The following is a 10451-nucleotide window of genomic DNA, read 5'->3' as shown; positions in this document are numbered from 1 at the left end:
ACGATCATCAGTGTGTAGTTCATTAACAATCTTGGGGCTGCATGAGATCATCAAGGGAGTGAGTGAGGGTGGAGAAGAGGAGTGGGTGGGACATTCCAAGGTTTAAAAGTCAGAAAAATGAGACAGAACCAGCATGAGAATCAAGAGAGCCTGCTTAAGACGGGACAGAGTACAGAGTGGGTGCTCAGTAAATCACAGCCACTGCCATCACCATGACCATCGGTATTTTCATGGTCAGAGTACGGAGAAGTGAAGTTTGAAGCCAAAATAGCAAGAGTTCAGGAGGACGCACTTCATCTACTTTTTCCTCTTTTCCTTCCCTTTCCTCTGGTTGTGCATCAACCGTGGTCTCAGACTTCCAGCTACTTACTAGAAATAAAACAAAACCATACAAAACTTCTGGGCACCTTACAAGCCCACAACTCAGTTCAAGATATTCAAGAAGAGCTGAGGTCTTTGGGTTGTTGGTAGGGTGAGTAATCGCTGAACAGAGTCTGGGAACTGGATGTGACTTTCTCCTCTTACCAACTCACTATATGACCTCAGGCAAGTCCGTCCCTGCCTCAGTCCTGGAGGAGGATAGAGACTTCCATTCAGGGGAGAATACTGATTAGCTCACCAAGTTTCCTACTTGGATGGCATCTCTGCCATTTGCTTTTCTCCTCTCCAAAGCATATAGATCCTATCCTCAATTATTAAAGCAAGATAACAGTGCTTTTGATTTCCCTCTGAGAGTCTAACCTCGAATTGTGGGCTGTTTAGTACTTACAAAGTCTGGGAGAGGAGTGCCCTTTAGGAGTGACCATCCAAGGTCCCCCGCCCCATCCACCCCTGTAGGCAGTCTGAGGCAGATGCCTCTCACTGGTCTACCAGAAGGCCAATGACTTGAACCATATTAGTTTATTTCCTTGTATAATTATCTTCACTGAATTGCATTTTAGGAATCATGCCCTTGGCTTTCATTAAACATCCTTGAAACAGTCATGCAAAGTTCACTGCTGCATTTGCACGAGAACTACTGTTGCAGACACGACCTATACGCTTCTGGAAAAGACTTCCTGAGTGTTTTTGTGAAGCACAAGTCTGCGGGATATTAATAAAAATTTCATTATGGGAAAAGTTGAGTGAGTTTGGGAAAAAACCCAGGTGTCTTTCTTAAAGGTTATCTAAGAGGCTTTACTAACAAAAAGTACAGTGGGTCCTTAGAAAGAGGATAAACTGCAAGATTTCCCATTTTGTCGACCCTTAGAATCCTGTTTTGGTGGTGCAGCTCTTGGGATCAGTGCTCTGAGCACCCAGCAGAAGAGGCTCTGAATGCTTCGGGCTCAGTTAGTCAAGCACCGTGAGCTGCAACAGGGAACATACAGACAGGAGGCCAGGTAAGCAAGTGACAGGGGAGCCTGCAGGGGGATGAGCAGCGAATGGGCAGCTGGCTCTTCCGTGCACAGCGATCCTGGGTGCCTGGGGTCCCAAGAGGCTTTGCAACGTCCTGGCTGCATCAGATATTAACTTTGCTATTCATGGAGTTAGGGGTCCTAGTCTCAAATATATCCCTCAGTGACCCTCCTGTACAACAACACACAGAGTTAAAAGATTTTAAAAAATAATCCATTGTTAGGAAAAGGACACAGAGACATGTGCTGTGTTTACAGTTTCATGGGCGAGATGGGGAGGAATGCCACTCGCTCCGACAGCTCACTACCTAGGAAGACCACTGAGAGTCTCTCCCCTCCTCTCCCGCAGCTGGAGTCTCTCTCTTTCACTTCCTGACGTGCACACCCCGTCAACCCTCAAATTTCAGCCTCCGAAGCGCCGAGAAAGCCCCTTGGGGAATACTCTGCTCCTCCCTTTCACTGGGCAGAGCGACCAGCACAGGTGTGTGTGCAGACTGCCTGCCCTCCTATCCATGCAAGGTGCATTATTTAGAGGCTAATGATTTCATTGTAAAGTGGGAAGTGAAATATGTTTCGCTAAAGCTTCCAAAGCGAGGGAGGAAGGAGGGAGGAAGAGGGTAGGTCAATGGGTAAATATGATTGCCTGATGGTCTGGGTCCAGCCATCTTCCTAAGGCTGTATCTTTAACTGGGAGGTACAGCAAGATGATCGATAGCACAAGCAACCTTAGGAGAACCACACCGGCCAGCCCGGATCAGCAGAGTCTGTGTGGTGAGATTCAAGGGGGTGCTTAGTTGGCCCTCCAGCTGCAAGTGTTTGCCAGATGACTTGTAACTTCACCACTGGAGCCAAATTCCTTTGACTCTTAGGGCTCTTTCTGCATTCAAGAGCCCTTGGAAATGAGAAATCCCTGAAATGGGTTGTCCCCTGCTGTCAGCTAACCCTGACGCTCAGGAGTAGAGTTGGGAGTAACGGGACGCCGTGTACCCGGGGTCCTTCCTGGGCGTGTGTAACTCTGAGGCTAAGACAGTGAGACTGGCAGTTTAAGAAGCACCTCCAGGACCATGTCACCTACTGGCAGGCGGAGTAAGGACCCTGCAAGGTGGACAGACATACCTCTTCTCTTATCATTTGAGGGTTTGAGAGAAGAGGCACTGGGAGTTTAGCCTGAGCCCTTCCCACAGGTCTAGAGGTGGGAAGAGAGAGGGATGGGCTTTGACCCTGGACGGCTCCTCCCTCCAGGCCAAGACCCTGGAGGAGGTTTAGTTTGTATCTTCAGAGGGGATGGGGTGCCCAGGCAGGTGACTGAAGACTTTATCTCCGAAGGACCCAGCATTAGAGAGCTGAACAGCCCCAGACCCCGCAGGCCGGGAGAGCTTCTGGGCATCCTTCCGTGGGGTCCCATCACCTCCCTGCTGGAGGCAGACTGGGTACCAGGACTCTGCGGTGAAGCCGACTGGGGAGCAGCTTCCTCCAGCCTCTCCAAGCACAGACGTCAGCGGCGAGGCTCAGACTTGGTGGCTGTGCTCTGTCTCTGCACAGGCTTGTGTACGCGCAGCGGGGGACCCACGCAGGGGACCGGGGTGGGGAAGCACACAGGAGGCAAGTGCAGAGTGGCGGCAAGTGGCGGTGGTGATGCTGGGGCAGTGCGAGCGGACAGTGGCTCTCCTGGAGGCTCCACCCCTCGGCGGGCTGGCGTGGGACCTGGGAACGGACAGTCCACGTGGAGGGGCAGCTACTCAGGGCTGCCCTGCGGGGGGCGGGGGGGGGCGGTGCTGTCAGGCGGGGGCTGCCTTCAGGGTGGAGTTGTAGCAGAGAAGTGGGGTCACCCCTCTTGGAAGCTTTGAGAATGCGTATGAGGAGGGAGCTGCGAACGGAATCCGGAAAAGGTAAGGAGTGCCAGCTTGGTGGAGTTGGGTGCTGGCAGGACTCGCCTTGGAGTCGTGGGAGCGTTCCCAGGAACATCCAGGGGATCGGCACCGGGGCCCCAGTGGTCCCACAGGCCTCCTGAGGCTGGCTGTGCTGTGCTGAAGCCCATATCAAGGGCCCTGGGGATGGCAGCAGAGGCCAGCATGGTTGAGGGTCCCCCGCACCCACCTCATCTCTGCAGGGACCACAGAACTGCACGCACCGGGGGTGTTCTTCACCTGCTCACAAAAGAGCCGGGTCATTGCATGCAGCAGGAAAGGCTTGACGGGGGGTGACGGGAGGAAGGGCAGGAGCAGAGATTTTCCATCTTGATGGTTTTGTTCAAGGCCAGCCCAGAAGCAGCTGCCGTTGGCTTCATTTATCCAAAGGGCACGGCGAGTGACCCTCTACAACCCAGGGATCCTGAAATATTTAGAAGCTCTAATGTTTGGGTGGGAAGAGAACCTCTTTTGGATGAGAAGCTCAATTATTGAGGAAGGGAGAGCTCCCGTTGTCTGGGGCGTAGGGGGGGGCACCTTCCTGCTGCGTTGGCGGGGTGCCGGGCGCGGGGCACCCTGCCTGGGACACTTGCCCTGCTCTGTGGGTGAGGCCTCTCCCACAGTGCTGGGCTCTGGGGGACTTTTCTCGTGGCCAAACTCTTCGGGAAAGTGACACAACGGCCTATTTCTTCCAACAGCACCTCTGACTCAGCCTAGGGTATGGTTCGAGGTTGCATCTCTTGTAAACCCCCCTTCAGCTGCTGTCAAGGGCTGGCACCGGAGTTCTTGAATTTAGGCTGATGTGGGTCCTGCTAGAGCCTGCCGCCATCTGCACATGTCAACAAATGTGTATGCAGGTGTGGACCAGCTGGATCTCTCTCCTTCTCTGGGAAGCGTGGTTTTTAGCAGCGTCAGGCTGGGAAGACAGACATTTCATGAACCCTGAAGTCCTGTGCAGGCAGTTGTCACACAGTGTTCCACCAGCAGCCCACGGCCGGCACAGAACACTGCAAAGCTCCATCTAGCACAAGTGACCACGGGGAACGGGTTGAGACTCCTGCTGCATTGTACACGTCTCCTAAGGGAAGAACATCAAGAAAGATGAGCTCGCCGCGGAATTGGCGAACTGTGTGGAAGGGGCGGGATCTGTAGAGCTCAGCAGCGGCGAGCTCCTGTCATGGCTTGGCCAGTTCGGGTCTCCCCCTGTCACTTATGAGGGTGCGGCGATGTTTTCCCAGATGTGGTCCCCGTGTACAAAACAAAGAATCGCTTTGCACAAAGCCAGAAGGGATACATTGAAAGAATTATCAGAAGAGAATAATACATAGGAAATGTTTGTGCTCGCATGCAAGGAAACTTTGTGGGGTATCTGTGGCTGCCAAAGTGACATCTGGCAGGATTAACTGGATCACCAGAGCCAAACAATGAGGACTGGGAAGGCAGCAATAACTGTGAGGCCTGGGCCCATGTGGGGGCAAGATTTTGAGAATGACCACTTAGGTGACAAAGTGGGATTCCCACGAACCGCAGCTCTGGTTAGTTTCTGGTCTGGAGCCAGATCCTCTCTCTGATGCAGACGTGGGAGGACGGAGCGGCAAGAGCTGCCCAGCTGCTCATCTGGGAACTCATCCTCCAAGGGACTCTGTCCTTCGTTCTCCTCCCGTACCTGGAGGCGGCAGTCAGCGGGCAGCACCTCTCACAGCACCCCCACGTACACCTGCTCAGACCACCTGCTCAGAGCTACTCTTTTGCCCAGCCCAGCATACCTGTTCCACCTGTCTGAAGACCCGCCGCACGTTTCCTCGAAGCACACCCCAGAGCTCTTCGTCACTCCAGCCACGCCTCAGCAACTCCTCTATCAGTACCGGGTATATGGACACGTCCTCCAGCCCCTGTGGGAACCTGTGTGGCCGCCAGCCAGCCAGCTATTGGGCCTCAGACCTGTTCCCTGGTCCTGAGTCAGAACCAAAGCCCTATGTGTCCAGGGTCCACTGAACCCCAGCCCTGGTCAGATATGGAAAATGGAGACTTGCAGAGAGTAAATGATTCACTCCTGCTCTTCATCCTTCAAAGGAAGGCCCCAAAAGCGCCTCGACTATTCGTCAAAACTCATTGAATTGTACTGTTAAGAGCTATGCCTTTCACTGAATGCAATTTTTGCCTCCATTTATAAAGAGAAGAAAAGCTTTTTAAGAACTGGGTTGACCCCCCTGCATGCACAGACCCAGCTGCAGGCAGAGACGATGGTCAGCCCAGCCCAGACCTTGCGAAGAGTCTGCTCAGAGGCCGTGGGTCTGCTGGCACTGGGTGGGCGCAGGTGCTGGGCAGATGAGCTCTGTGTGGTGTTTTAGACAAATATGATGACCTAGAGTAGGGCCAAACAGACAGGAGAGCCCAGGAAGCAGACCCTGGGAGAGGGGAGATACCAGTTGGGCCAGCACACCTGAGGCTATGGTCAAGGCCATGAGGACCACAGTGTGGTGGGCACGGTGGCTGTGAAAGCCCCACTGCTGCCCAGCCAGCCCGAGACAAGCCATGGGGAAGCACTCACCGGCCAGCCCCGTCATAATCTCCGCCAATCCCGATGAACTTGCATCCAGTGACTGCCCTGATGTGGTCGAAGTGATCTGAAGAATGGGAAGTCAGCAGTGTGGGGCTTCCAGGGCAGGGGTGGGGGTGATGACTGGCCTCTGTTGATTCCCCTTTTTGCAGCCTGTAGGCCAACCAGTCCAGTTCCTTCGTGGCCTGGCACCGAGAGTACCAACTCGAGGGCCCTGAGGTTTGATCTGAAGTGATCCCAGCTGGCTCTAGACTGGACTTCAGATTTGGAGTGGACCCCAGAGCCCCCTGTTTGGGCCATTTCCCACCCACGATTCACCCTGCCTCCCAGTCTCCTTGAGAACCTGTGGGGGCTCCTTTCCCCGGGTGTGGAGGATGAGAGAGGAACAAGAGTACAACTGATGAAGACCCCAGAGACCTAAGGAGCTGTCCAGTCCCTTGGCCAGAGGTAGGGGCAGTGCGCTTTAGGAGCCCCTGCAGAGGCACAGATGGGCAGCGCCCGGGCTCTGTGTCTGACAGCCTCCCTGCTACCCATCAGTACCGCAGTTTTGATTCCGTGGCTCCAGTTCCACATGGCACCAAGGTGCTGTGTACCGTCCGTTATTGGGTGTTTGGGAGCTGTACCTATTGCCAACAGGTGGGTCAAACCACTGGGGCTCTTCTGAAGTCCTCCCCAAGTTTGGAGCCAGCTTCAGCTCCAAATCAGAGTTTTCAGAGAGCCCAGGGTGAGGCTCACCTGCCACAGTAGGCACGTTGGCTAACGGGTTGCACTGCAGCACCCGCACGGACAAGGGCACCATCGCGATGCCACCGTTCTTCTTCTGCAGGGGCGGACCGGTGGACAGTCAGCTTGGCCCCCAGCACAGCCAGCTGCCTGTTCCCTCTCTCGGCCTCTGTGAGGAAGGTGTTGAGGTCAGAGTCGTCTCCTCTCTGGGTTTGTGTGAATGGAGGAGCCGCAGCCCTGGTCTGGGTGGTGTCTTGGCCCTGGGTTTCCGGGTTTGGTGGAGTATCTTAGCACCTAGACCCCCACCTAGGGCTCAAGAGTTCAGGGGCTGTGGACCGTGGGTTTTGGGGGCAGAAGATACTTAACCTGGGGTTTGAGGAAATTGAGGGAGAAGAGGCTCAGGTTCAAGGGCTCCCGGTTTGAACCTCTTGCTTTAGGTGTGAGGGCCAGGGCAGTCTCTCACCAGAAGCTGCAGGGTAGCATCAGGATCATTCCGAGTGTTCTTGCACACACCCCGGGCAGCTGAGTGGGAGAAGATGACAGGTGCCTGTGACACTTCTAGGGCTCGCCGTGCCACAGCATCGAGACATGGGACAAGTCCACCATCATGCCCAGGCGGTTCATTTCTGCCACCACCTTCTGCAGGGACAGGATGGGGAGAGGGCATCAGGGCTGCATTTACCTTGTGTGCATTTATCTGTAGGGAACAGGCGGGGCTGTACATTCATGTGGGGCAGGGTATGGAACCCGGGTCCTTACCTCGCCCAAGCCGGTCAGCCGACTGACATTGCTGTAGAAGGGGTGGATACCCTTTGCTGAGCTCTGTGCCCTGCAGGATGGCCAGGAGGCAGTCTGACTGGTGGCCATGACTTGGCTACAAGAGCCTAGAAAGAGGTTCTGTCGAACCGTCTACACCTGCAACTCCCTGGTGCAAGAGGAGGGACCCAAACTGGGCTGTGCCTGGCAGTAGGAGGGCCCTTCTGGGGATTCAGTCTTGTTCTGCGAACCTCCATTCCCCTCCCCACCCCAGGTTCAGGGCCGGATCCCAGGGGTAAACTTGCTTTGGGCCCCAGCGTGATCTTGGGCAGATCCCTGCCTCACTGGGCCCTTACCATCTGCACTGCGCTCACCAGGGCGTGTTGCAGGTGTGGGTGAGTGTCACGTAGCGCACACCCAGCGCATAGAAGGTCCGCAAGATGGAGAGGCTACTGTCCAGTGAGTGGCCGCCCTCCACACCAATGAGGCAAGCCAACTTCCGGGTATTGTTGAGAGCTGGGGGCAGGTAGGTCAGATGATCATTTTCAGAGGCAGGGGTAGCTTACTGAAGTCCCTAGCACCTACCACCACCGGTCTGTTTACCTTTTTTTTTTTTTTGGTCGTGCCGCGCAGCACGGCATGAGGGCTCTTAGTTCCCCCACCGGGGATCAAACCCGAGCCCCCTGCAGTGGAAGCGTAGAGTCTTAACGTCTGGACTACCAGGCAAGTCCCCCGTCTACCTTTAAGTGAGGTCACAAGCTCCAGCTCAGAATAGGAGGCACACATGAGGCGGATGAGGTCAATTTGCTCCAGGGTGAGGCGCACAGCATCCCGTTCGTGGGTCTGGCATGGGACGTAGGCTGACCAGAACTGAGGGAAGGCCAGGGCTTGGTTTGGGCTTTGGAACTCCTTGGGCTTCTCATAGCCTCCTCAGCTGGCACAGCACTCACTGTGCCCAGAAGTCACATGGAATGCGTTGCTTTTTCTGTGGTACTCGGATGCCCGTCAGGTTGGCTCACTGTGACCCCTGTAGCCCCCAGCATCCATGGCATGGCACTTTCTAAGCCACTATGGTAACTTAGTTCCAGTGTGACTCACCTGTGGTCTCTGAGGCCCCCAAACTGCCCCACATTCCCCAGCAGCCATGGTGGCACCTTGTGTGTCCCTTTGGTACCTGGGCACCCACGAGACCGTCTTTCAGCCTGTCCAAGCTGGTCTGGCCATGGCTGAAATTGCACAGATTAACATCCTGGAGCCCATTGTAAAACTGCCTCAGGACCAGGGGCATGTCGTTGTGGCTGGAGGGAGGTCAAGGCAAATGGGTGGGCTCCTTAGGTCTTGGGATCAGGCAGGACACATTGCCTGGCCTGGGCCAGCCGGGGGGGGGGTCCCCCACCTCACACTGTCACACAGACTATACTAGGAGCAGCTGAGGCCTGGGCTGAGGGGTTCCCACCAGGGAGGGGATGACAGAGAAGGGGAAGGGCATCCATAGATGATGGAGAGGACATCCAGGGGTGGTGTGAGGGAGCCTCCCCACTAGCTCTGCATGCTCCGGACTTCCTCCCCTGCCCAGGGCCAGGCTAGGCCCCCACCGGCCCCCGCCAACCCGCACACACTGCAGCCCCCCGTCCACAAGCGGGAAGTCTCGCCTCAGGGCCGGCGTGCGCTCCCGCGGACTCGGGGTGCTGGAGGTGCCCGGCGTGGTCCGGACGCGGGTTCCCGGCCGCAGCAGCAGACACAGCAGAGGCCGCTGGCTGAGTGCGCGGGGACCTTCGAGGCCCCCGGGCCGCAAGCTGCGCAGGGCCAGGCAGGTGGGCAGAGGCGGGTGTGAGAGGGGCGGGCGATGGGGTTGTGCCCGTCCACACAGGCCAGCCAGCGGCGCGGCCTCGCGAGGGGGGCGGGGTGAGGGAGGGGATACAGAGTCACAGGGCCCTGCGAGCCGTGTGCGGAGAGCCGCGATCCGCGAAGCCCGGCAGCCCCGGGGCGGCACTGCCCTCCCGCCCCCTGCTCCGAGGCAGCTCCCGCGGGCTAAGCTGGCCTCTGCTGAGAGCCCACTCGCCTCCCGTCGCGGGTTCCCTCCGCCCCTGCGCCTCTTCCCACTCCCACTGCTCCGAGGGGGCGCCCTAGGCTGCTCTCCCCCGCCTCTAACCTTCCTGGCCAAGCTGGGCCGCTTCTCTCAGAGGGCCACCTTCAGCCCGAGGCCTCCCGGGAGCACACCGCGTCCCCATCTGCTTGCAGCCGGCCCCGCCCACTCCGAGGGCTGCGTGCCAGTGTCTCTGCGGCCACAGGTGCTCTGGGCTCCCGGTTTCCCGGTATGGGGCCATGTGGGCTGGTGTGGGGGAAGAGAGAGTTTCTGGAAATGGGGGAACCTTGTGAGCTCTGGATTCAGGAAGGGGCCCTCTGCCCCCGACCTTCTCTCTCCACCTACTTGACTCCCCAACCTGCCTGACCAGTCTCTGGGGACTTCAACCAGCACCCGGGAACTCTCAGGAACCCCCCCCCCCCCGACTTCTGTCAGCCAGCCTCAGGAAAGAGTGCCCTCAGGAGCTGCTACACCTCCCCAGGGCCTGAAGAGAGGGACTTTTGGGATGTGAACTGAACCCCTTCTGGGGAGAGTCAACGACCCTTTTCCTCAACAGAGCAGGAACCCAGTCAGTAGGCTATTTGAGTGGAAGGAAATGAAGTCATTTCCATGGCAGCAGAGCCCCCATCGCAGCAACCTTCCTCCCAGGGCTGCTGGCCGACCTTCTGGCCAGGATCCCTCCTACCTCAGCATGGAAGGCCTGGCCTCGTGAAGAAGTATAGGTTCTGAGGAAAGACCTGGCACCTGGGCTCTGCTGCTACACTTGCCTTATCTCGTGGCCCTTGTGGCTCTAGCTTTCCCAGAAACCTCAAGGGCTAAGTGCCTGTGCTTGCTCAGAGGCCGCACGCCACTCCCCATTTCCAGCCTCAGGCCCTCCCCCTAGCTGCCTCCTCTGGGGACCCCCTCCCTCCAACACACACACACACACACACACACACACACACCGATAGAGGGGATGTGCCTTCTCACAGAAGCTCAACCACTGAGATGCTTTAGGGACTGTGCCCAAACTCCTTCATCCCCAG

General features: G+C 56.9%; 1 pseudogene; it reads right to left on the bottom strand.

The window, feature by feature from the left end:
• Positions 1–5580: 5580 nt before the first annotated feature.
• LOC130706656 (dipeptidase 2-like) lies at positions 5581–8486 on the bottom strand (annotated as a pseudogene).
• Positions 8487–10451: the final 1965 nt, after the last annotated feature.

The sequence above is a fragment of the Balaenoptera acutorostrata genome, unplaced genomic scaffold, assembly GCF_949987535.1.
Source record: "Balaenoptera acutorostrata unplaced genomic scaffold, mBalAcu1.1 scaffold_371, whole genome shotgun sequence".
Lineage (NCBI taxonomy): Eukaryota > Metazoa > Chordata > Mammalia > Artiodactyla > Balaenopteridae > Balaenoptera > Balaenoptera acutorostrata.
Note: the sequence above shows the minus strand (reverse complement) of the source record. Positions and strands in the feature narration are given on the sequence as shown.